The 23,292-nt window shown below is 41.6% G+C and overlaps 1 long non-coding RNA gene across 1 annotated transcript in view; it reads right to left on the bottom strand.

Moving 5' to 3' along the window:
* Positions 1-308: 308 nt before the first annotated feature.
* LOC135578332 (uncharacterized) overlaps positions 309-23,292 on the bottom strand; it is a 33,649-nt gene continuing 10,665 nt past the window's right edge. Inside the window, exon 3 of the long non-coding RNA XR_010469835.1 lies at positions 309-515. This is a non-coding gene — a long non-coding RNA (uncharacterized LOC135578332). The remainder of the gene's footprint in view (positions 516-23,292) is intronic.

Here is a 23,292-nt window from a genome sequence, read left to right as displayed (position 1 = left end):
ACCCTGTCAAGGACCTTTTGTCACATTTGTGCCAGATGAAAGGACATGAAAAGAACAAAGGCGAAATCCTTAACTCTTCCTTTGGATACTTGCCATCAGCCACTATAAAGTATGGTTCCATCTCATCAGTACTTCCTATTACCAGACACACCAGTGCTGGGGGACAGAGCATCTTGGAGACAGCTTACCCCACATGTTGACACACAACAGCGATGCGGTGATGAGTGTTCCTGAGACATGAGTCGAGTGACAAATACCGGCTTGAGAGCTGGTGTCTTTCACAAGAAATCAGCAGAGACTCCATCACTGCAGCACAATCCAGGCACTCAGAAAAGCGACTTGCAATCTGACTGCTGGGCAGAAACTGCTTAAAAGCAAGAAGTGAGGTAATATGCAATACTTGCCTGATGCAAACATGAGCAGTGGGGCTCGCATGGAGAACCTCAACCTGTCCTCTCCTGCACAGAACTGTGGGGCAGCAGCAGCAACAGCATTTTCCTCTTCCAGCTTGTAGTCTGCCACACAAATGGGGGACAGTACCTTTTTATCAAATATCACTTTTTGTTCATGTTTTTAACTGAATAAAGCAATTACACGAGGTTCTTAGGCATATGGTTTATTACTAGAGTTAAGTTAGGTTGTGCTTGGACTCAATGATCCTGAAGGTTTCTGCCAACTGAAATGATTCTATGATTCTATGAATAAAGAAAAAGGTCCCAGCTACAGCTTTCCTTTTACACCTCCTACCCTCCTCCCAGACAAATACATAACATTTTGCACCAAGGCTCTCTTTCTGTTAAGCACCTTGGCAGATCTTGCCATACTATCATAGGAATATCACTCTGTCCTAAATTCTTCTTCCATTATCAGCTGCAGAATCACGTAACAGTTCTGTACGTACCAAACTGTTTCAGTTCACTAAATTTTAGAGGATGTTCAGAGTAATGGGTGAAATGGTCCCAGTGAATTAGCTAAGCTATAGATGCATAAAGAACAACAGTGACCACTGCTCAAATCACCAACAAAACAGTTATATAATCACTACTCTCTGAACTAAAACCAAATGTTGTTTCAGCTCTGGTTTGTCGGCCATTAAAATAAGTGATTACAGAAATCAAAAAACCATTCAACCCTCCAATGTGTTTGGAGCCTTTGATGGATTAATTTTATTAGTTCATCACAAACACAGCAAAGAACACCTGCAAATTAGAGCTACTTCGAATTGCTAGATGCCAGCAGAAAAACATCCGCATGGGAACATTAACTTATTAAAGGATGCTATTAAATGTCAAGGAGAATATCATAAAAACCTTTAACTTATTGAATAACTATATGTGCTGAAGGGCATCAATGTGTTAACATTAGTGTTTTATACAAAATTAATCCTGCAATACAGTAACTTTACCTCTAAAGCCTATTATAGCTCTATTCCCTCAGGCAGAGTCTGGAGAACTGTCATTTAATTGTCAATGCTATAAATTAGAGGAGTGCTTGAGTCAGATGTCATACAGAGCTTACAGACCCAGCAGAGTGTGTAGGAAATGCTGACAGGGAGTATCAGCCTGGTGAGAACCTTCCCAATGGCTCTCCCAGCACTCCGAGCCTAATTAATTCTGCTGATCTTTTATGTGCATCTGCATTTGCATTGTGTTTAAATTAAATACAGCTATGTGCACTGAGCTTGGCAAAGCCTGGATAGCTAGGAAAGGAAAAGCATGAAGGAAAAACAGTGATTCTGTTTTCTTGGCTATTGTTTAGCACATTACAGGGGAAAATGTAAGTCAAATAGCTTACAGAATGCTGCAATTCCCCCAAGTGTTAAGAATTATGTTACAACCCAAAGAAAAGAATCATTTCTAGGAAATTCCTGAAGACACGATTGCCCAACACCTGAAAGTCAAAATCCTAATTGACAGGAGAAGTAAAATAAATCAAATTCCCTACTAAAGGCAGAAATAATTGTGGAATGGCAGCACTGTGCCTCTTGTCTGTAAAGCACAGGTAATAGTAACAAGCTGAAGGTACTGAGTGAAGCCCATCAATTCACGCTCAGAAACCACTACATTCACACTCAGCTGCCTGCTCCTATGATTTGAGCTGTTTGCTTGCTTTTTTCACCAAGATCTATCAAAAAGTGAAAAGGAAAAAAAAAAGCACAGTCACTGCAGCCCCAATTTTGTATTTTCAGATTACAATCAGAGTGTCAGAGTTAATAAACACAGCTTTCCCACTGCAGATGTCACCTCACCTTTCCCTTCTCACTTAAAATCTTGTTTTAACATGAACTTCTTACCCTCTATTTCCTAAAAAAATATGGTTTTAATCTAACAGATTACTCACACTGCAAGCCTATAGATAGAAATCAAGGTTTGCCAGTGGTGAGTGTTGATCCTGGATTCAGGCATCTCATTTCGAGGCCATTTGTTTCTTGACTAAGATGAAATGACAGCACCTAAGTGTGCAGCCATGGCCATCTAACATTCAGTTACTTTCATTTGTTAGTTATGTGTTCCTGGTGCTGGTGGCCAAGTTCACAGGGGAGCTATGTTCCAGCAAGGCAGGAGGTTCCCTCAGAGCAGGATATTTTATGCTGAGAGTGTGTCATCAGTGAGAGTCATTTAAAAAATTTCCCATTTATTTCCCAAACTGATAATTACAATTCTATTTCCAAGAATCAAATACAAGATCTAAGAGCTTCCTTCCATTCAAGTTCACCTAGGCTACTTGCAGAAAACAGCCATAAATCAACATTAAAAAAAAATCTGAATCATTATCATGAGTAGAAGCAAATGATACGGAAACACTTGAAATTCAGCGTGGCTGGAAGAAAGCTGCCTACACTTCCTACTGGGTTTGTGGGAAATGGATGCAAACTAGAAGCTGAACATGCACAGATTTACATGAACACAAAAATAAAAGCTATCATGCATTTAAATTAAGCTGTATGGGGAAAAAAAAAAACCTACATAATTAAACTCAAGTAAGTTCTAAGAGCTATACCTACAGAAGGACTTTGGCACTGCCACATTCCTCTTTGCCACACCTAAATACAAGGCATCTGCAGTCAGGAGAGACCAATGGAGGAGGTAGAGGAGACTGCAAGGGACTTCCATGAGCCAGCACCTGACATGTGGGATGGCTAAATCAGCCAAAGAGGAATACTGCTGAGGACCAGGCCTGGTATTTCTGTTCTCTCCAGAGCTGATACCCCATCCTTGCACCCTGAGTGAGGTATGTATGGGAGACCAGGTGTCACAACCTACAGCCCCAAACTAGACCAAGGCAATCATAACATTCCCTATGGGAAAAAGGGTCATCAATTAGGGTGATGGAGACAAGAGACCATGTCCTCTTTGGTCTGAGAGATTCAAACCTTCAGTTCTCCTCACAGCAACAGCTCTGGGATGGCCCAGATGGAGCACAATGACATAAAAGTTACCTGGAGTGGCCGAGAGCTGTTGATCCATGCCTGGTATATCTCTGATCACACTGGAAAATATGCAGTTTGCAAAAATACAAATCAAGGAATTCTTACACAGCCAAGATTAACAATTAGGGTTAGCCTTGCTGTTGCTGCTGGGCAGGGTGAGCTAGTGCATGGCCAACTCTTCATTTCACTAATCCTTGAACAATAAAAAGACCAAAACATCTTCCAGTATTCTAATAATTTGGTAAAGCTTGCCAAGGGAAGATATGATTTTCTGTGGCAGGACATCCTAAGTGAGCTTCAGTTTACTAATGGCAGGGCACTCTTTTTTCTGATTTCTTGTTCAAAGAATGCAATGGTATAATCAGTACAAAAAGTTACTGACAAATACAGGCTATTTCCAAAAGCAGCAAACCAAATAACTCAATAATTAAAAACAGGATGCAAACAAACATAGTAATAGAAAAAAGGTAGAGGATATATTTTCATTCAATATTTGGAAACAGAAATTATATTTCTTTCAGCAAGGAAGCTGACCCAGAGAAACTAGGAAAGAATGAAGGAACCCTGTCTTCCTTCATCAAAGTCTGGAAAAATTTGCTGTATCGCAAAATATGCAAAAGTACTGAAAGCTTCATTTTTTCCATAACAACCAGAGGATATGAATCATGGGAAATCAACGGCGCAGATAGTAAGAAAACTGAAGTTTTTGCACTGTGATAAAGACAAAGATTCCTGTATCTCCTAGGCAGAAAGAACAATGATTGTTTGTAATAGATATATTACTAATGCTAGCGTGGAAATGCTGACTATGTTTGAAATCAGTATAAAAAGATCCACACTTTTTGTTTATATCTATCAAAGACAAAGTGTAAGTACATGGAAACCAGAAGATGCTGAGAAAGCAGAGGTGCCAGGAGAACATATTGTAACAGATGTTGTGTGGAGTGGCATCCAGTGTGCAGAGTTCGCAATGGGACAAGGAGCTTTCTAAAAGTTTAGCTGAGATATCACTGGTGCTTCATTGTGAGCAAATGAATTTTGACTAGCAAGCGCTGATCTAAGTTTTGCTGTCTGCTTTCTTGCAGGAGATAGCAAGGATCACTCCGAGCATGTTCATTGCTGAGATGATACACTATAGGATGCGTCCCTTACAGTCCCCCAGCCATCAAAAAGCAGCCTCAGTAGTCCGGTCACAAGCATTTCCCACCACTGTAGGCACTGCAAGTTGTCCCCTGGTGATCAACTGCTACTCCTGAAGGCTGTGGCCCTACCCTAGACCCCACATCACATCTGCTGGGCCCATGCAGATGTTTTGAGCATGCTGGGGAAAATGACTCTAAATTCCTGGGAACCACCCCCCTAAACCAATGTGAACGCTTTTTGTAGGCTCTGAAGCAGCCTTGGTATCACTAACAAATTTGCCCATGGTAGGAGAGGGGCTAACGTACCATAAAGCTTCCATCTGCATCTCAGCTTCATCAGCCCCTCAGAGAGAGCAGGAGGGAATCTGAAGGGGGAGATGGTCCCTCTTCTGCTGCCTCTGGATCAAAACCAGGGCAGCCAGCACCTGAATGCAAAATGGCTTTTATAGGCATTAATGTATACTTATGTCTGCTAACATGGACACAAATGGGATTTTGCTAATAGGATGAAAGCTGTTTTGTTTCCCTTCATAGAGAAGGGTTCTGCTGCACACAAGACTATTACTCTTCATTTGTTATTCACAATTTACCTGTTTAAAATCTTTCAATTGCCTAGTCAGGGAATAGGAACACTGTCGTCTAACAGCTCAGTTACACCATCTGAATAATGAATTGTTGAGGCTTACCAGCCATCAGCAGGTTCCTCCAAACTATCTAGAAATCTCTTATAAATACCAGCCACATTTGCAGAAATCCCTGCTGATTCAAAACTATATTCAAATAGAAGCTGGCACATTCATCAGATTATATATTCCAAATAAATAATTCAGTCAGCTCCAGCACCTGGCAAACAACAGAAGACAACTAAGAAGTCATCAGAAGGGAAAAGAATTGTAAAAACCTCAATTTTTTCAAGAATCATTGAAAAGATGAGGCAACAAAAGACATGTTGGATAGCCAAAAGATACTGTTACTTGCTGAAAGGTATTTCATTAACCAGCAACAATGATTTGCATTTCTATAGCACTTCTTGCAAAATAACCACGCCAAAGAATTTAAATGAGCTGCTTCTCTGCACTGAGCAGCAAAGAAAAATGATGAACAGCTCAGTGCTGTTTTATCAATCAAAAGGAAGGGACCCAGCTGGCAGAAGCAAGTTGCATTTCTGATTGAGAGAAATCAGAGAGCTGGAACCTGTACTGACATTTTGACTGTGTTTAGCTAGACAAGGTAGCTAAGAGACTCCACAGCTAAATAAACTGTAGCCCATACTCTACCTTTGCTCCGTTTCTTCCTCATCCATAAAAGTGCAAAGTACAAACCTGAATGTACAAGTTTCTAGCTTTTGCAGTAAGAGTGTCCCAAACAAATCATCACCAAGGAATGGTTTCTCACTGCTGCCCTCATTAGACAGCAATGAGCATTTTCAGAATTTTCATAGGGACCAAAGAAAAGCAGGCTAGAAAAAGTTTAGAGGTCATCTGGCTCATCACGATGCACAAGGTAGGACCAGCTCAGCTCTGTCTGTGTCAGCCTTGTATCCATTCACCTGTTCATAAAAGGCTCTGGTGATGAAGAAACCCCAGGCTCCCCAGCAGTCAGCTCCAGAGCTTAGCTAGCTGCACTGATAGCAAATGTAGCCTAATGTTTAAGTTAAATCTCCCTTGTTGGAATTTAAGCCAATTACTTCATCTTTGTAATGGATATGGAGAACATTCAACTGCCTTCTGTGCAGTTCTGTTTTACATATTTGAAGATTATTGTGTCTCACTTCAGTAACTTCTCTAATTCCTTCCATCCAACTTGGTTCTTTCAGCCTTCATGTCCACGGATTAAGGTTTCTGACATTTTCGTACTTCTCCCTTGACTTCTTTCCAGGTGTTCTACCTCAAAGTTGTAGAATGGTATCTGAGAGAGGACACAGTGCTGCAACAGACATCTCAATGAGGCTGAGCAAAGTTTCGCTTCATATGCCCTTTGGTATTCTGTTCAAATATCATTGTTTGGTGTGTTCTATCTTATTGTAGTTTCAACAACATAATATTTGTTATATTTATATACTTATATTTAGATTCAGATGCAGTTAGGGCAGATCAATTTATTTATTTGTTTGTTTGCTTACTGCAAGAATACAGCTTATCACTTGCACATGTGATCATTTTTACCTGTTTATGGATAGCAACTCAGATGTATATCTACACACCTGAGAATATAAATCCCAGCCTCCCTCCCTCAGTGTGCACCTGTGACATTATAGGACTTTATTTTCAGATACAGCTCAATAGACACCATTACATGAACTCTCAAAGCACAGGCAACCAAAAGAATGGAAACACTCAGGTTATTGAGTTTGTCTGCATGAATAAAGGTCGAACACAAGACCTACTGACAAAATGTTCATGAAAGACCTGGAAGTCTGCTTAAAGAATGGAAAGTTCAAGCTGTCACACGACTGACATCACAATACAACAGTTAGTAAAAAATGGAACAAAAATACAGAAAATATGATGGTGCAATCAAGTAAGCTGATGGAACAGAATTCTCAGCTCATCTCAGTCCAGCTCAAGAATAGCAGAAATTGTAGGTTTATTTGGAAATAACAAGTAATTATTTTAAGTTTAAAAGTATACATATTCAATGTCCATTCCCCAAAGTGGCAATTTTGATACAAGGTAAAATACAAAGTGAATGCACAGAGCATTTTCCAGGGTAAAGTTTTAGTTCAGTCAGCTTATTATAGAGAAAAAAGCATTTGACAATGCTCTCACACTCTCAGTTCTGTCCTGCAGTAAGTGCCTTCCTAGAGAAGTGTATTAGCAAATTCTCTCACGTAGTCCCAGCAAACAATTCTGATCTGAATTTTTTTGCAGAGGTGCCATTACAGTGCTGGGAGTGAGCTGTCGATGCCCTCAAGTGCTGTTTGCTGTGGTAGTGCCAGGGCACTGCAGGAACGATTTGCGTCTCCTTGTTCAGAGCGTAGTGAGTGATGCAGAGTAATGAGACATGACACTGAATAAATTGATGGAATGAGATACAACAGAAAGCGTGGGACTGAGTCCTACAGAGGAGACCTTTGTGTTGGTTAATCTGAACCTTTAATTTAATTAGATTTATGTGCAATGACAGCAGGGCATGAGGCTTTAATGCACAAGTCAATCTCTGAGCTACTTTCTGGAAGACACAGTTCTCACAAGATGAAATAAAATACTGTAAAAAAGTCTTTAATGTAGGGCATGTAGCAAGTTCTTATATTAGGCTTTTTTTTAATATTATATATCCTGTTCCTAATGGGTACAGAGCCTCCCTCTGGGAAGCAGTAGAGGACAACTCCCAGCCTAGGGTCAAGCAAGAATATCGCCTTGATTTGTCAGAGGCACAGAAATAAAGGGTTGCATTTGATCCAACCACTACAGAGCCTAAAATAGACACTGGCACCTGGGTTCAAATGGGTGGCCAGCAATTGTATCTGTTTAGCAGGCAGCACAGCCAGGCCCTGGCTCTGCCTTGGGACAGTGGGGACACTTTCTGCCCGTGCTCCAACCACAGGCAGCAGCAGCTGCCAAAGGCAGCCCTGCCTACAAGGCAAGCTGAAGCACTTGTCTCTGGTTTTGAGCTTCAAGCCCATAGCAGGCACTGAAACGGCTCACACAGGGTCCCACCCACAGTACCTGTCACACCTGGGTAATGAGTCAGGAACTGAACATCTGACATCTCTTCCTCCTGTCCCCTCCTTTTTTCTCCTTGGCCAACCAAAGAGGCTTGCCGTTACTGTGAATCATATTGTAATTATCTTTTTAATTCTATTTAAAGAAAGGTTTTTAAAGACGAATGTGAATCCAAATAATTTATGTTCTTTTACACAGCAAACAGACATCCCCACTGCACTGGTTGAACCTTGGAGCAGCTCTGAGGCTGTCCCCAGCTGCTGTTGCCTGGTACCATCTGGAGCTGAACTGCAGCACATGAAGACTGGGCAGACCTGGTAGCCTGTCTGCAGAGTAACGGATAAAAGGAGACGCAAACAAAAAATCCCAGTTTGACACCAGTTCTTGATTGCAGTAATGACAGAAACATCCTACTTCATTGATTTTTAAACCAAAGTCAAAAAACATGCAATGACACTCTGCTGATACAGGGTAGAAAAAGAGCTCACTTCTGTTTTTATTCCCTGCTAATGCTCATTTGTGGTCCAGGTCAGGACCAGGCCTGATATACTGCAGTGCCACATCAGCAGTGTGCTCAGCCAGATTCCTCTGGAGAGCAGGTTTGCTGACCTTGGCCGACTGGAGGGGTGGAAGAGAACTGGACTTGTGAAGACAGTGCATTAAAAAAGAGCATGAAACCCAGCACTACTCAGTTAGAGAGATCCTGGAACTGTAAGGTGGGGAGGAAAATCAAGATGAGATCTTCACCAACACTTGGGGAATGCTCACATCCAGTGTGTAAATTCTCTCTTTATGATGAAAGCGAGCACAAAGTCTGTACAGTTGTGGAGCATTTGGATTTGAGGTTTTAGTTTGGTTCTCTTGCTCATTTGCTCTTCGCATTGCTCTTGAAACAACTGGGCTGATTCTGACAGGCTGGAATTTGGTCTTGCTGGTGCTACATTTGATCCTTTCAGCTCATTCCTCTTAAACCTTCACAGACAAGCGCCTGCTCTTCCCCCCTAGACACCTCAATGCAAGGCTTGTACCGAAGTGCAATTCCTGTGGAGCATTTAAGCAGTTTGCAGAAACGTGTCGGCAGGCAAGATGCACAGCTCTCACATTATCCCGGTAAAGCTCCCTTCCAAACTCCAACACAGGTTTCCCATGAACCAACACATAAGAATATAACAGCCTTGGCCCCAGCTCTTTCCATCACAAAGCAGGGCAGGTGAATTGCCATTTCGATCTTTCCTTGGCACTCATTTCTACAGACATCAAACAATTTTCCCCTCTTTTTCTGAATTCTCTTCAGTTCATACACAGCTTCTGCTCTTGCAGATCACTGGTCTTTGTATTTACTACTTAGTATTTCTTGAGTTTTATTTTAATTTGCTTTTCTCTGCTCAGGTTTCTATTGGTCTAGATCCCTTTGTAGCATTTATTTTCTGCATGTATTCTCTGGTCTCAGTAATGCTGCTAGTTTCATTATCATGCAGCTTCCTCTCTCTTCAAGATCATTAAGGAAAATATTTAATAAAATTGGATCAAATAAAATCCCATACAAACTTCTCAATAACTCAATCAATTTTGAGTCATTAGGGGACACGTGTTTATTTTCATATTATGCCATAATCTTCATAATAGAGATGATGCAAACCATTTTTTAACTGTAAAAAAGCCACGACATATTGCATATTACTTCAATCCAAATATATTGCATGTATTGTTCATTTATCCACTAATTTTACAACAACTTAAAAATAAATGAGATTGTGCATTGTAACTGCAGGTTACTAATTGTTCATAGGTCTATTATTGTCTAAATGTTTCATGAAAGTTAATTAAGTTCCCATTTTCTGCCAGGTCTGGTTTTATCACCAGAGAGACCTAATTAGCATAGAGCAAGATGGATTCAATAATTTAGGAAGAATGTCATAACAAATCTGGATCACCCAGGTTGCCATACCACACCCCTCACCACTGTCTCTGAGCACATCAGTAAGAGGATCTGTTCATTCGTATTTAAATCACAAAATGCAAATATGTCAGGATACTCATTGACATTAATGTGAGCTTGCAGCTCTGCAAAGAAGAATCACAGAATAAGCAATTGCAGAAAAAGTCTGTGCACAAGCCAGAACACTCGAGCACATGTGCAATAGGGTCATAAAAAAACAAGTACATGCTGCAAACCACAAAAGGAAAAAAAAAATTGGAAACCTAATGGCAAGCAAACTTAATCAAAACCCATTGTAGCATTGTGGAACATATGGTAGAAGCCTTTGTTTCAGGAAAAACTGGAAATGATCAGACACCTTGACATACTCTGTGTCACTCGCTCAGAGATTTCTCCTCTGCACTTCACAAGGATCAGCGGAAGGTTTCCTCATGCAGACTCATTTTGGCACTGAGGACACCCCATTTACCCCATCTCTTTTGCCGCATGTGGCACCACCGAGGTGGCCAGCGCGTTCCCTGTTCCAGCAGCATCTCCCTGGCTGCTGGGGGTGGGAGAAGTGGAGGTGGTGGCAGGGGCAGGTCATGCTTGGGTCTGACAGCCTCACCAGGGAGGAAGAGGTGGGGAGCACGCTGTGTTTGGAGAGGAAGAGATTCCTGTTGTCTTGGTGTTTGGTGTCACAGAAATAACATTTTATCTTGTAATTAATGAGTTCAGCTAACAGATTCATATATTCTGATAATGTTATATAAATATAGTTTAATAGTTTAATAACTTTGCTTTAAAATAACAAAGCTTCTTTGAATGGCTGTGAGACTTGGCCAGACCAGACTTCTCTGTCCTTCCCAATAGATCTCCATCCTTCTTTCTGACCCAGATATGAACTGCACATCAAAAGAAGACAGAAGTTCAAAAGCTAACAGCTGTCTTGGGGAGTCAGACATCCAGGAGTGAGCAAAATGGACTTTCCACAATGTAAGGCAAAGGAGGCATTAAAGGGAGATTAGATACGCATTCAGCGTGTTTTACTGTCCTGAAGACACTCTTCTTTGGAAGTGCACTCATCCTAAACAACAAATACAAGGCTTTAAGGATGTTATTTGGCCACATTATTACTATTGTTTCCTTTGATGGAAAAGAATTGCACATTTGAATGTAAGTTTAAACAACTCTGGCATGAACTGAGGGAAAATTGCCTGTCTGCACGGCACAGAAGGAGAGAGCTGGAATAGGTGTGCCAGGCACTGAGCAGCACATGCAGTACCATGTCATGTATTTCCTCCTTGCTGGACAGATATTACTGTTCCAGGTCAGAGGTTCACTTGCCTTCCTAATAAACTAAACCAAAAAGACTGTGTGATGGCCTAAAGCATCTATAATCTTGTACCTTAGCATTAACTTCAGCAACCCAGCTGTACAAAAAAAATAAAAAATAGAGACGGGTCCATATCAGTAGAAGCTCTTACATAACATTTTTACTTCTGCCTGTGCTGTTTAGAGACCAAGGCACCGTAAAGCACTGTAATCCAGAAAAAGAAATACAGGATGTGTATGAATCACCACTGGATCATTGCGGTTACAGGGTCCAGTATTGAAGAGAACAAAATTAGCTAAACGTCATCATGAGTAAATAAACAGCCAAAGCCTCAGTGAAGGGGGCCAGTTCACAACACCTGTAAATTATTGCTCCTGAGAAATATCGCAGAATAAGCATAAAAATAACTGAGGGCTGTTCTGCTGATCTCACTCACTCATATTGCCCAGCACAGCAAAAAATAAAAAGAAAAAAATCCGTTTGCAAATCCTTCAACAAACTGCACAGAAGCATGTTTACAGTAAGTGGTTTGCTTATAATTGGAACTTCGCACAGAAATTCCAGCTTCTTAGATGGATTTACAAAGCAACACGCATTCAAGCACAGCGAGTGTATTATGCAACAGCAGGAAAAAGGTTAAACCTTCATTTTTTTATTTAGATAAATGGTCAGGTACTTTTCTGCGTTCTCTCAACAAGAGGTTACAAAATGGAGGAAAGTCTTGCCAACTGGCTTTTCAGCATCACTTGAGGCCAGCTGAGATAGATGTAAGCTGACTGTACATGTTTCCCCTCTCTGTATTTTAGCACATCAAATTCTGTTTGTGCCTGAATGCAAAAATCAAAACCACTGAGGAAGATATATGTCTGTGTATTTTTCTCATCTATTTCTAGGTCCAGCATGATTTCAGAATCCTGGGGTGTTGGGAATTATTTTGTTTACCTCTGGTTATTTTTGCAGAAATATTCAGAGGTTTATTGCTTATTTCTATTTTATTTTTTTTATTCTCTTTTATGAAAACAAGAGACTTCTTAATGATCATAAAGTGCCCTTCCAGATCGAAGGTAATAAAGACATCTCTCTTTCAGGAAAGGTGACACTTTTCCCTTTTATCTAAATAGCCTCTCTAACATTGCTCTTTATTGAGTACTAGCTGCTCATGGTTGAATCTCTCTTTATTTCTCCCCTTAAATTCCAGGACAGAGTGCTCTTCATAGCTTGGTTGCCATTTCAGTTGCTGGGCCCAGTGGGCATGTTATGTCAATACAGTGATATTTGCAGTCTGCTCTATGTGTATGTGTTTTACTGAACAATTTTATATCAATTGCACAAGTTAGGCCTCTTTGCCTTATGAATGTTTTATTTTCCATCTCCCACCAAGTGACATAACCTTTAGATTACAGAATTAACACATCCTGTGATATTTTTGTTATACATTTTGCATGTCATTTCTAGCTGAATAAAGAGGAGGAAGCTTTTGGAGAAGCAAGTTTAATTCCTGGCTCTGCCAAAATCGTTCTCCGGTTTTATCTGCCCTGCTCAACAGCCTATGATGCAGAAGTTCTTGATTTACTAGTCGTTGATCAAGCTAATTCTTAAAGCAAACTTCGGGAGCTGGGCCAGGACAACAGTGGTGCTCTATTCACAGACCACTGTGGCTGCATCGTGTTGTGTTGAGCAGCTGAAGGTGTTGGCTGAAATGTCTCGGTGTGTCCTGTCACAGTTTCTCCGACTCAGTCCCAGATTCATTCTGGTCCTTATTCACAAGTAAGGAAACACATTTTTACTGTGAGGGTGACCAAACACTGGCACAGGTTGCCCAGGGAGGTTGTGGACTATCCAGCCTTGAAGATATTAAAAAGTCACCTGGACATGGTCCTAGGCCACTGTCTCTAGGTGGCCCTGCTTGAGTCGAGGGGTTGGACGAGATGACCTGCAGAGATCATTTCCACTCTCAACTATTCTATGATTCAATGCAAAGCCACTGGCTACCACCTTAGGGTCAGGACAATTGAACTCCAGGCTCTGTGGACTAGGTCCCAATCAACTATAACAGGAGCTTAGATATCTTGCATACATGCCAGCATCTAAATATCCATGTTTGAATCCAGAGCTGAAATTCACCTCACGTCTCTCAGTTCCATGTCAGTAACATGATGACAACACACTGTCCCTTTATGAGAGAAGTGTTAGAGAAAAGACACTTAGTATTGGAAGAGTTGTATAGATAATACTGGTAAAGGAGTTCATGACATTTACCCTACACTGGCTAATAGCTGATTAAGTCCAATCATTTCTAACTAATTCCAAACAATCTGAGGGGACAACTTGTCAAATATACATATGCAAAGCCAACACAGATGTGGTTTTGTGTGATGTAGAACAGGTGGTAAACCTACCTCCACAATGTCATTTAGAAGGGATCAAGAGAAACCAAATAAAACCAGACATGGTGTAACTAATGTGGACAAGTAATACTTGGGCCTTTAGTCAAGACAGAGTGAAGTCAATGGGAGGCTTCAAAATGCAGCTCTTTCTTCCTGGACAAATTTTTAATTTAAAATGACAAGATCAGTGTGCAGCCTGGTCAATCCTTGAGTCAGCAGTGCTATCTCCTTTTATTTTTTACACATGATGAAAGATAGGGCTTCTCCAAAGATTAATATTACTTTGTTAATTAACTAATATATGAGCAGATGTTAACTGCTTCAGAAGTGTCAAACATTTCTGTTGCTATTCACTGCACAGTCAGATGTTTCTAGATTTTTTTTTCAGGGCAATGAGCAGGGTTTGAAAGCTAAGTGACACAAATGTCATTGGCTTGAACTGCAACTGCGTGGTTAAATCTCCATACCAGGATTCAAAACTGCCCTCAAGGCAGGGCTCTATTCTGCCACTTCTGTGAGTATGAAGAAAGGCAGCATTCACAGAGTGCTGCAGAATATGGCCCATAGCTAATTAACATTGCCTCATTTATCTCCTCTAACTGAGGAGTGGGACCAGTTCCTGTCACATTTTCAAGCGATGTCCAATAGCTACAAGTCATCAATAGGGAACTGAAGATGCAGTGTTTGAAAGGCTGTGTCTGATGTAAGCTGAAGCCCCAGAATCAAATGCCACTTACAGAAAAGTGAAAATCTGAGGCTTACTGAACAGATGAAAGGAAGAAAACTTTGCAAGCATCATGCTAACAAGGCTGCATTTTGTAAATTGCTGTCAGTTCGGTCTGAAAGGATTAAGGCTGAGTCCTCACTTCAAGGGATGACAGTACCACAGAGCTCCATTTTGTTGGATGATTTCTGAAAAAAGTCCTTCTCTCTAATCAAACACTGCTGTAAACAGCAGTCTCTGACCTACTGCTTCTGCAGTTTGAATACCAATCTCCACATGCAGATCTGAAGTGCCATGTGATGTTTATCTGATTTGTCATTCCTTTATAAAATGTTCCGCACAAAAGAAGCGTATAAAAGACCAAGCAGGAAAGAATCTAGCACAAAGCGATCAATTACAGCCTCCCCACCCCTTGACTACTATTTGTGCTGCTGAGAGAAGAATTGTTAAACATGAATTTTGATAGGCAACCATCCAAAGTGTCCTACAAAGTTTTTAACTCTTGTGCAGAGAAGCTGTGAAATCAATGCAAGTCCTGCTGCTCCACTCCCACGGACTGTATTCTTGCTGCATGTGATAAGCTAAGTAACACTGGATGTATTGAGGTTGAGACTCGCTATTAAAACCCAGTTTCTTTAAAAAGTGCAACAGTTTTAATGTTGCAAGTTGATCTGTGCTTCTTTCCAAAAAGAGAAACAGAAATGAGATTCTAACAAAACTCTTCTGTTTCTGTAGTAGTTGCACTGCTCAGACTCCAAATGGAGAATGTGAATTCTGCCTAATGAAGTTTTCCCTCTGGAGCTGTGTGTACTGTGCTGTGTGGTTTTGTAAAACCCCAGTTCCTAATTCAAGAATTTGCTATGTGTCACTGCTGTCTCCATGTCTTTGAAAAACACTTGGGCATTTTCTAGAGGAAAAAATATTAAGTGTCGTAAGTATACATCAAACCTGTGATTTGTAAATCTGTATCATCAAGCAGTGCATGATCTGTGCAGCCTACAGTAAAAATGTATGTGAGGAACATTCCCAGGCCTAAAAATATGCTTGAACACAGCTGAAGATAAGAAATTTATATTTACTCAGGTCTTAGATGACCTACTTTTGAATTTCATACCAGGTGAGCCAACCCTCTCTCACCAAGGAGAAGAAAAAGTTTTTTAAAAAAAGGGGTAAAATAAATAATTTCCCAAACATTTTCAGGACACTGCGATCAACAAGTCTATAACGCCTACTAAAAAACCAAAGTGGGGACAGGGGGGAGGCGGGGAGAAACAAAACAAAACACAAAATGAGATCGCACTCAACCAGATGTCACTTCCAGAAAGCTGAAAGTTTAAGGCTGCATCTGACTTCCCTGGCTCACAAACCAGCTGCCAAATCAAATCCCAGAGGCTTGCCCAGATGCAGCACAACAAAGCACAGAAACTAATGGGGACCCATCAATTCTCAATCAAGATTTTCCCTCATCTGCCATCTATCACAGACTATCATTGTTATTATCTCAATTGCCAATATGCTCTGTAACTCCTAAAGTTGTGTCCAGAGATTTTCAAGTGTTTTTTATCCTGCTACAATATTGAGCTGCTGCAATATATGGAAGATTAATGACCCTTTTTAGCTCTTCCTAATAATCTTTTTCTTCTGACCTGTAGCCAGCAACATGCTCAGTATAACTTTGTTTTTTCTAAATTTATGAATCTATAGTGGTTTTTAGAAACGTAGCCCAGCTGTGTGTTTGAAATGCATGGTGCAGCGGTGTTCAGAAAAGCTGAGTATGACAGTGCTCAAGATCCCAAAATAGTCTCGTATTTTTTTATGATGCAAACCTCAAACTAATGAAATCTTGAGAGACACCCTGGCTTTCTTGAAACGCAGAACATATCTCAGTCTGCCACAAGGTTAGGGAAGAGGAAGGCACTTGGTAATCAATATTTCTTGTAACATCCAGATTAAAAAACATCAGGTTTTAACCTAAATTTCTGGGATTTTCTTTACGTTATGGTGGAATCAAAATGTACTAGCTACTAGTGACACTCATGAGACAAGTCAGTTCTTGCCCTTAAGGCATTAGAAAAGTTTCCTTTTCAAAGAAACTTTGGAATTATTACCATATAAGAAGTTGCTGCATGTGAAGCTACCAGGAATCTGGTGCTGGAGGCAGAGATCGCTGTCAGGAGCACGAGTATTGAGTTGTACTGACTGCTTACTTATTTCCCAGAAGAGTTTAATCTTTAAAGCTTTCTTTTGCCAAACACCTGCACATCCAAACGACCACTTTTATATCATCTTCCCCCATTCCCTGAACAGCCAGAGGTCCCTCAGCCTTGGCCTTCTAAATCTGAATGGAGCTGGAAATATTCCCTGGCTGGGGCACAAAATCTCGGGTAAGCTTTATGAAAGAATAACAACAACAACGATGCCTGATGGATGTCTGAAATAAACTGAAACAGCATCTGTCCTGACCTCTAATTTTTTATATATGTCATGTTGTTCCTGAACTTTCGATCCTAGAGAGTTAAATTCAGTCCTGATCAGGCAGCCTAGGTATTAGATTAACTGACTTGGGCTCTCAGAAATAGCACTAGCCATAGGCCATGGAGACACAGTCTGGTTCCACCTCACTACCTTTTAAGAAATAGTTTCTCTGGATCTCTTGGACCTTTCTTCACAGAGCCAGCTGGCTCCTTCTTGCTTCAGGGCCTCCCAAGACCTTCTGAACTAACCATTGCTCACGGCTGCTCCAGCTTTCCCTGACGGACCCCATGCAGTGTGGTAGTGACCAGTGAGGTGTCACAGACATATCAGCATTCTGAAATACTTCTCTCCCACCTCATCCATCATCACCCAGAGTAAATGCCCAAGAACCACTCTTCTTGCTCTGAGGAATCATGCTGCTCTTACCCAAAGCTGTCTATTTGTGCAAAAGATCTCCCCAATGTCTCTAAGTCAATAATGAGAAATACCAGCATTTCTAGCAAAAGCTTACCATGAACTCATAATCATCAGTTCATTCTTCCACAAACCTTACCCTAATCACTGGCAATCAGTGATGCCTATTACATTTCTATTAGCAAACCAAGCAGTCCCAGCAAATGGAATCACTGGAACTAAATCACTTGGACTGTTGAATTCTCCCCACAGTTCCTGACATAGTTTTGGTCCAGGTCATCTAGGAGTCTCCCAAAAATTCCTCAGCAAGGCACAGGAAAGAGGAACACCAAGAACTACAGCCACCAACTGGCCATTCTGTGCTGGAGGGATGAGAGTTTGACGTCATGGACTTGGACAACCCTCTCTCGGGAACAGCCCCAAGCATCACAGAATGTTTCATTTCCTAACACAGACATAGCTCCAGGGTCTCCCAAAAAGCCACAGAAAAATACATGAGATTTGAAAGTAAACATAATAGGAGACATGCAGGGTAAGACAAAAAAGAGTGAAGAATTTGGTGAAGAGGGATGCAAAGTCTTTTACATTTAAAACCAATACTTTGAACTGCATCCAGAACCAAACCAAAACCCAGAAAAGCTCAAGACCATATATGTTATCAAGTCCCCTGAGGACAGCACAGCTGAGTTGAGAAGCAGCTGTGTCCTTCCCCAGGCAGAGAGAATTGCAGAGCTTGATACTTATAAGAACAGCCTCGATCACTGCAGCAATGCTTGCATCTAATAAATTGGTCAGAATTTTCTAGCTAAGGACAAGTAGAAAAATGGAAGAGGCCTGTTCTATTCTACCTCAAGAAGTGGTCAAGGACTCATCTTGCCTCCCATTTAGGGAATTCTCCTTCAAGAGAGGAACTGACTCTCAGTTGTGTAAGGAAATCAGGGATATTGCAGCTACAATGAGGAATTATCATTTTTAAGAAATGGGCCCAGTTACTGCACATCAACTGCATATCGTTTGGTTTGCTGGAATTACATGGACTTAACCTCCTGTGACGCACAAACTATTTCATCAACTTCTTACTAACAAAGCATGGCAAATTCATTTTAGTAGGGATATTAAAAGTGGACAGACCTCATCCACATTCAACCTCAATGATTAACTGCCTTCACCTAATCTCCTACCTCCAGACCATTTTCCAGTGCCCTTTTAACCCAAAAGGCACACAATAAAATATTACTCAGAATAAAATGTGCTACTAAGAAAAATACTTTATAGCTAACTAAGCTTGTTTAACCTGCCTGAGAACTGTGAAAGGAACCTAGATCCAGCACCCACTGCAGTCAATTTACAAGCTTTCACTGACTTCAGCCATGCCTCAGGCATAAGATAACGTTCTTGTCTTACTCAAAAAATATGGATATGCTGGGGAAGAGAAGTGCTACAGAAAAAGCCTTGAAAAAGGAACTGAAAGAGAACTGTGCATGGCTCTATAAGCTTTGAGTTTTGAGGTGTTTTCTTTTACATATAAATATTTTTTTTCAAGCACATTTATCAGAATAAAAAAGCAGGATATGTGAAGACTTTTGGCACCTTCAAGTCCTAGATGCTTACAAACAAAACCAAAAAGAAGAGGAAAATAAACAACACAAACAGTCTTCACTTCTCCAACATTAGCTTGAAAGGAGCAGAAAGCTCCTTTTCACCCATGGTACCATTAGCATAAACAAGGCACCACAGTTAAAACAACACTGAGGATGCCTTTCTAGCTTAATAACCAGAGCAGAAATTCTGAAAATAGTCTCAGAAAAAAACTAAATCTGGCAGTCAGGCCTCCTTTGTAGTTTGAGAGAATAAGAACTAATAGGGAACAAAATCATGGTAGAGGTGCTGGAAACAGGAAAGGTCAGCTTCATTAGACTTGACCACCATCCACTAGTCCAGCCCGGTTTACCCTGTGGAGAATCCTCATGGTCTGAGTGACAATCAAATTCTTTAAAAATAATGCAACAAGATGTGAAAGAAAATTCTCTTTACTTAGGTAACTGCTACTGGATCCGTAATTGAAGGGAAACAGAGACAGCTGGAGGGTAATAGCAATCTTCTAAAATACAAGAGATAAGGAACATCTGCTAGGAAGGACCTGATGAAAAAAGACCTGTCTGTGAACGGGCATAAAATACTAATATTCCCATATCTAAGTTCCTTTAGACAATGGAAGAAACAAAGTGCAAACCTCGAACAAACAGGATTTCTGCAGCAGATCTCTATTCTGTGAAATTTGACGCCATATTTTGTAGTATGACATGATTCACAGGATGCCGCTTCGCTGTTGCTCTTCCCAAGAGGAATCACAGCACACAGCCCTGGAGACTGTGGCAGCACCAGTCCTGAGCGTAAAGGACTAGACTTCAATGCTCTGATTTCATGTTGGTTACGTGCTAACTTGTTTTTGTTTCCCTGTGTAATTTAAATTTTGCCTGTAATATGTGTACATATTACAATTAAGTGGCCAGCTCAGCAGAGTCCTCAGCAAGCCACTGCATATGGTCACAGAAAGATTAATGGACCCCTTGCCACCTTGGTGACACACGCTTTGTGTGCATGCCATGTTTTCTTTTTGGTGGCTATGTTCCTTTGGAGAGGAAAATAATCAGCACTTAAAAGCAATTTTAACGAACAGATATACAAGAACAGACCTCCCGGTGACAGAGGTCTGCCGCTGGCACCACAGTGTATGAAGCTGTTTCACAGCCACACCAAGCTCATTCACTGTGTTTTGGTTGGAAGGCTCTTCCAGGATGTAATAATGGGGTGACACCTTTACATTTCTAGCCTGCATTTGCTCCTGGCTCATTTGTATACCTTCAGTTCTTGTACCACATTAGCTGTTCTTAGAACATTCCTGTTCGTCCCACCATCGTTTTCACAGAGAGCAGCTGTATCCCCTGCGGCCTCCATCTACCTAAGCTAGAAAAGTTCCTTTTGTGTTTTCAGATACGACATGCTCTTCCTCCTCTTGTTACCCACAGTAATCCTTCTGCATACATGATCCCAGACACTGTCAGAGCAAGCCCTCGCAACAAATCCTAGCGTCTTTCCGCTGGAAATGAGGGGATATTATTTTCTTTTACATACCTGCACTGGTGCTAGCATCACCCTGGAAAGAGCCAATGCACTGAAGTTTCTTCTGGAAAAGCAGCCCTGTCCTCAGCTCACAAAACAGCTGGCTCTGGTAGCTGCACTTCCCTGCAGTTCTGCCTGTTGAAAGGGCTCAGGCAGGACACAGTAAAACTATTCCTGGAGGGGAATTAATGCAACCTGCATTTTAAAGACCGTGTACCAAGCCCTTCTCCTCGGAAACAGGAAACTTTGATTTTGCTCACAATCTCTACTACCAGTTCCACAGTATTCCTCAAAAACAAAAGCAAAAAAGTGTTATTTAAGTTTCATTATTAAGATAGGGTGACCAAGCACCTGGATTGATCCACAGAGAGAGACTGAGTGCCTTTCGCCCTGCAGCATGGACATGAGGTCAGATTAACTGGCAAGCTGGTTAGGGAGTCTGCAGGTATTCAGCATCCCTTTGGGTAGTTTACAAACACTGCAGATAATTTCAGTGTGATCCACATGAAAAAATTATTACCATTTTTCTTTTTAAATCAGAGCTCTCAGTCACAAAGCCCAGGTAAAGGCAACAAACCATGAATAACCCCAGGTTAACGATCACCCACATGCACTTGCTCTGCCTTCCCTTTGTTATCAGAAGGCAGAGAGTATTTTGCACATGAAAGCGATTTCATGCAAACTTCTAAGTGCTGAAAAGGTCTGGTAAGTCAAATCCAACTTCAATTCTTCTCCTTATCTTGATTTATAACCACAATAATTTTCAGGCAAAGATAATTGTTTGATTTGGTTTCCCATCCATTTAAGCAGAAGTCTCAGGCAACGTCTGCGTTATCAGAAGAGAGACAGACAGAGCAAACTGTGACCACACGCAGACCACACAGAGCTGGAAACCATCTTTTTATTGCACTGGGGAGGACAGAGACCTCCACATCATGTCAGTAGACAAGAACCGGCTACAAGAGCCATAGGGTGTTCTCCAGGCTGTGTTAGTGCTGAAATGCTTGGGGACCAATTCCACGTGTTTCATCACCCAAGAGTTCTGGGCCAGGGTGACACTAGCAAGAACCCGTTGAGGAAGAGGAGGGTGATGAGGAGCAGCAGCAGGGAGCACAGCCTGGGGGCAGCAAGCTAGGAGCTGTGCAGGCAGCAGGGGAGCAGAAGGGGCACTGCCAGCTTCTACCCTGCCAGGATGACAAGGTTGTTGCATTTCAACAAGGAAATGAACTGGTGAGAGCTGGGTTGGTCACTACAGCTTTCCTGGCCTGTTTGAACTAGCAGAAGCTCTGATCCATTTCTCAGTGGTCCTAGCTCTTGGGAGGGCATTTCATCAGACTGGATGACCAAACAGATGTTCCAGATGGTTTATTAGCTAAAATTGATGGCAAATGTATTCAGCTGCTGGATATCAAGCCTGTGTTATCTACCTGGAGCAAAATTTGCATCGCCAAATTTTTCTCAGTCTCTGTCTATTCACGTCTGGGTTCGATTCTCACTCAGTCCAGCTGACACTTCATGAATCATCTCCCAGCATAAGCTACTGAACAATTTAAGAGATACTGACTAAATTTGCAGCCACACAGGTGAAGATTTACAGGCATTCATGCTAGGTAAGCTAGAAGATTTGCAGTGTAATGCTTCTGACAGTAGAGAGCAAAGCTATGATAAAGCACCGATGTCTGGACAGTATGTGGGCCTGCAAATATAACTAAGACACATCAGCTTCCTGGCTAATGTGAGTCCCTGCACATCAACAGCCACTCCTCAGCACTTCCCTACAACCTGACAAAAGGTTTTTAATAGTGCACACGTGTCTACTTCTTGCGGTGTGATGGAGAACTTAATGCAATGCGCTGCCGGAGGTTTGAACCATCATAGAAACAGCGAAGACAGAAGGTCAGCTGCAGTGGGAATCTAGCATTACCCAGGCAGGAGCACCACCACACCCTGGTAGGTCCAACAGGGCAAATGAAGGGAAATGAGGCTCAGTGTCAGACACCCCACTGAATTCACTGTGCTGCCTGCAAACAGCCTTTGCACACAGGCTGCAAAAAACAGCTGGGGATTTTGCAGATGTGCAAGACTCTTCCCAGACTATATGAGAGGAAATAAAAGCCAATGTTGCTAGTCCTAGGTTTGGCTGAGCAATGACTCTGAATGCACAAAAGGGCAAGAAGAAACACCAAGGCCTTGTGTGGCTCAAGCATACTCACCTGAGGGACCTGGCATCAAAAGCCTGGCTGCAAAATGCCTGGGACTGAGCTGTGCCTGTGTGAAGGGGAGCAGCTCTTGGCAGAAGTGGTGAGTCTGTCTCAGCAGCCTTCCAGCAGCCCTGTTTCCCAGGAGCTGCAGCAACGTTGAGCCCGTCTCAGGTGACAGAGCATATTTCATCAGTAGGTACCCAAAAGGCTGCACAGTAGACAGCACTGACACCTTAAGACATTTTCTTGACATAAAAAGTGCACAGACAACAACACAAGTGCCAAAACAATGTGGTCAAATCAACCAGAGCAATTGTACTTATCAAACTTGTCACTGAGAATGGAGCAGCGAGGGCTACAATCAACACATCCGCTACCCAGAAACCATGAGGGAGAAGTCCTCAGTGCTGTAGACTCCCTGTGCATTACTCAGTACTCAAGCTCCTGGGACTGGAGCTATTTTTCTACTTATTTATT

This window comes from Columba livia, chromosome 1 (genome assembly GCF_036013475.1).
Source record: "Columba livia isolate bColLiv1 breed racing homer chromosome 1, bColLiv1.pat.W.v2, whole genome shotgun sequence".
Classification (NCBI taxonomy): Eukaryota; Metazoa; Chordata; class Aves; order Columbiformes; family Columbidae; genus Columba; species Columba livia.
Note: the sequence above shows the minus strand (reverse complement) of the source record. Positions and strands in the feature narration are given on the sequence as shown.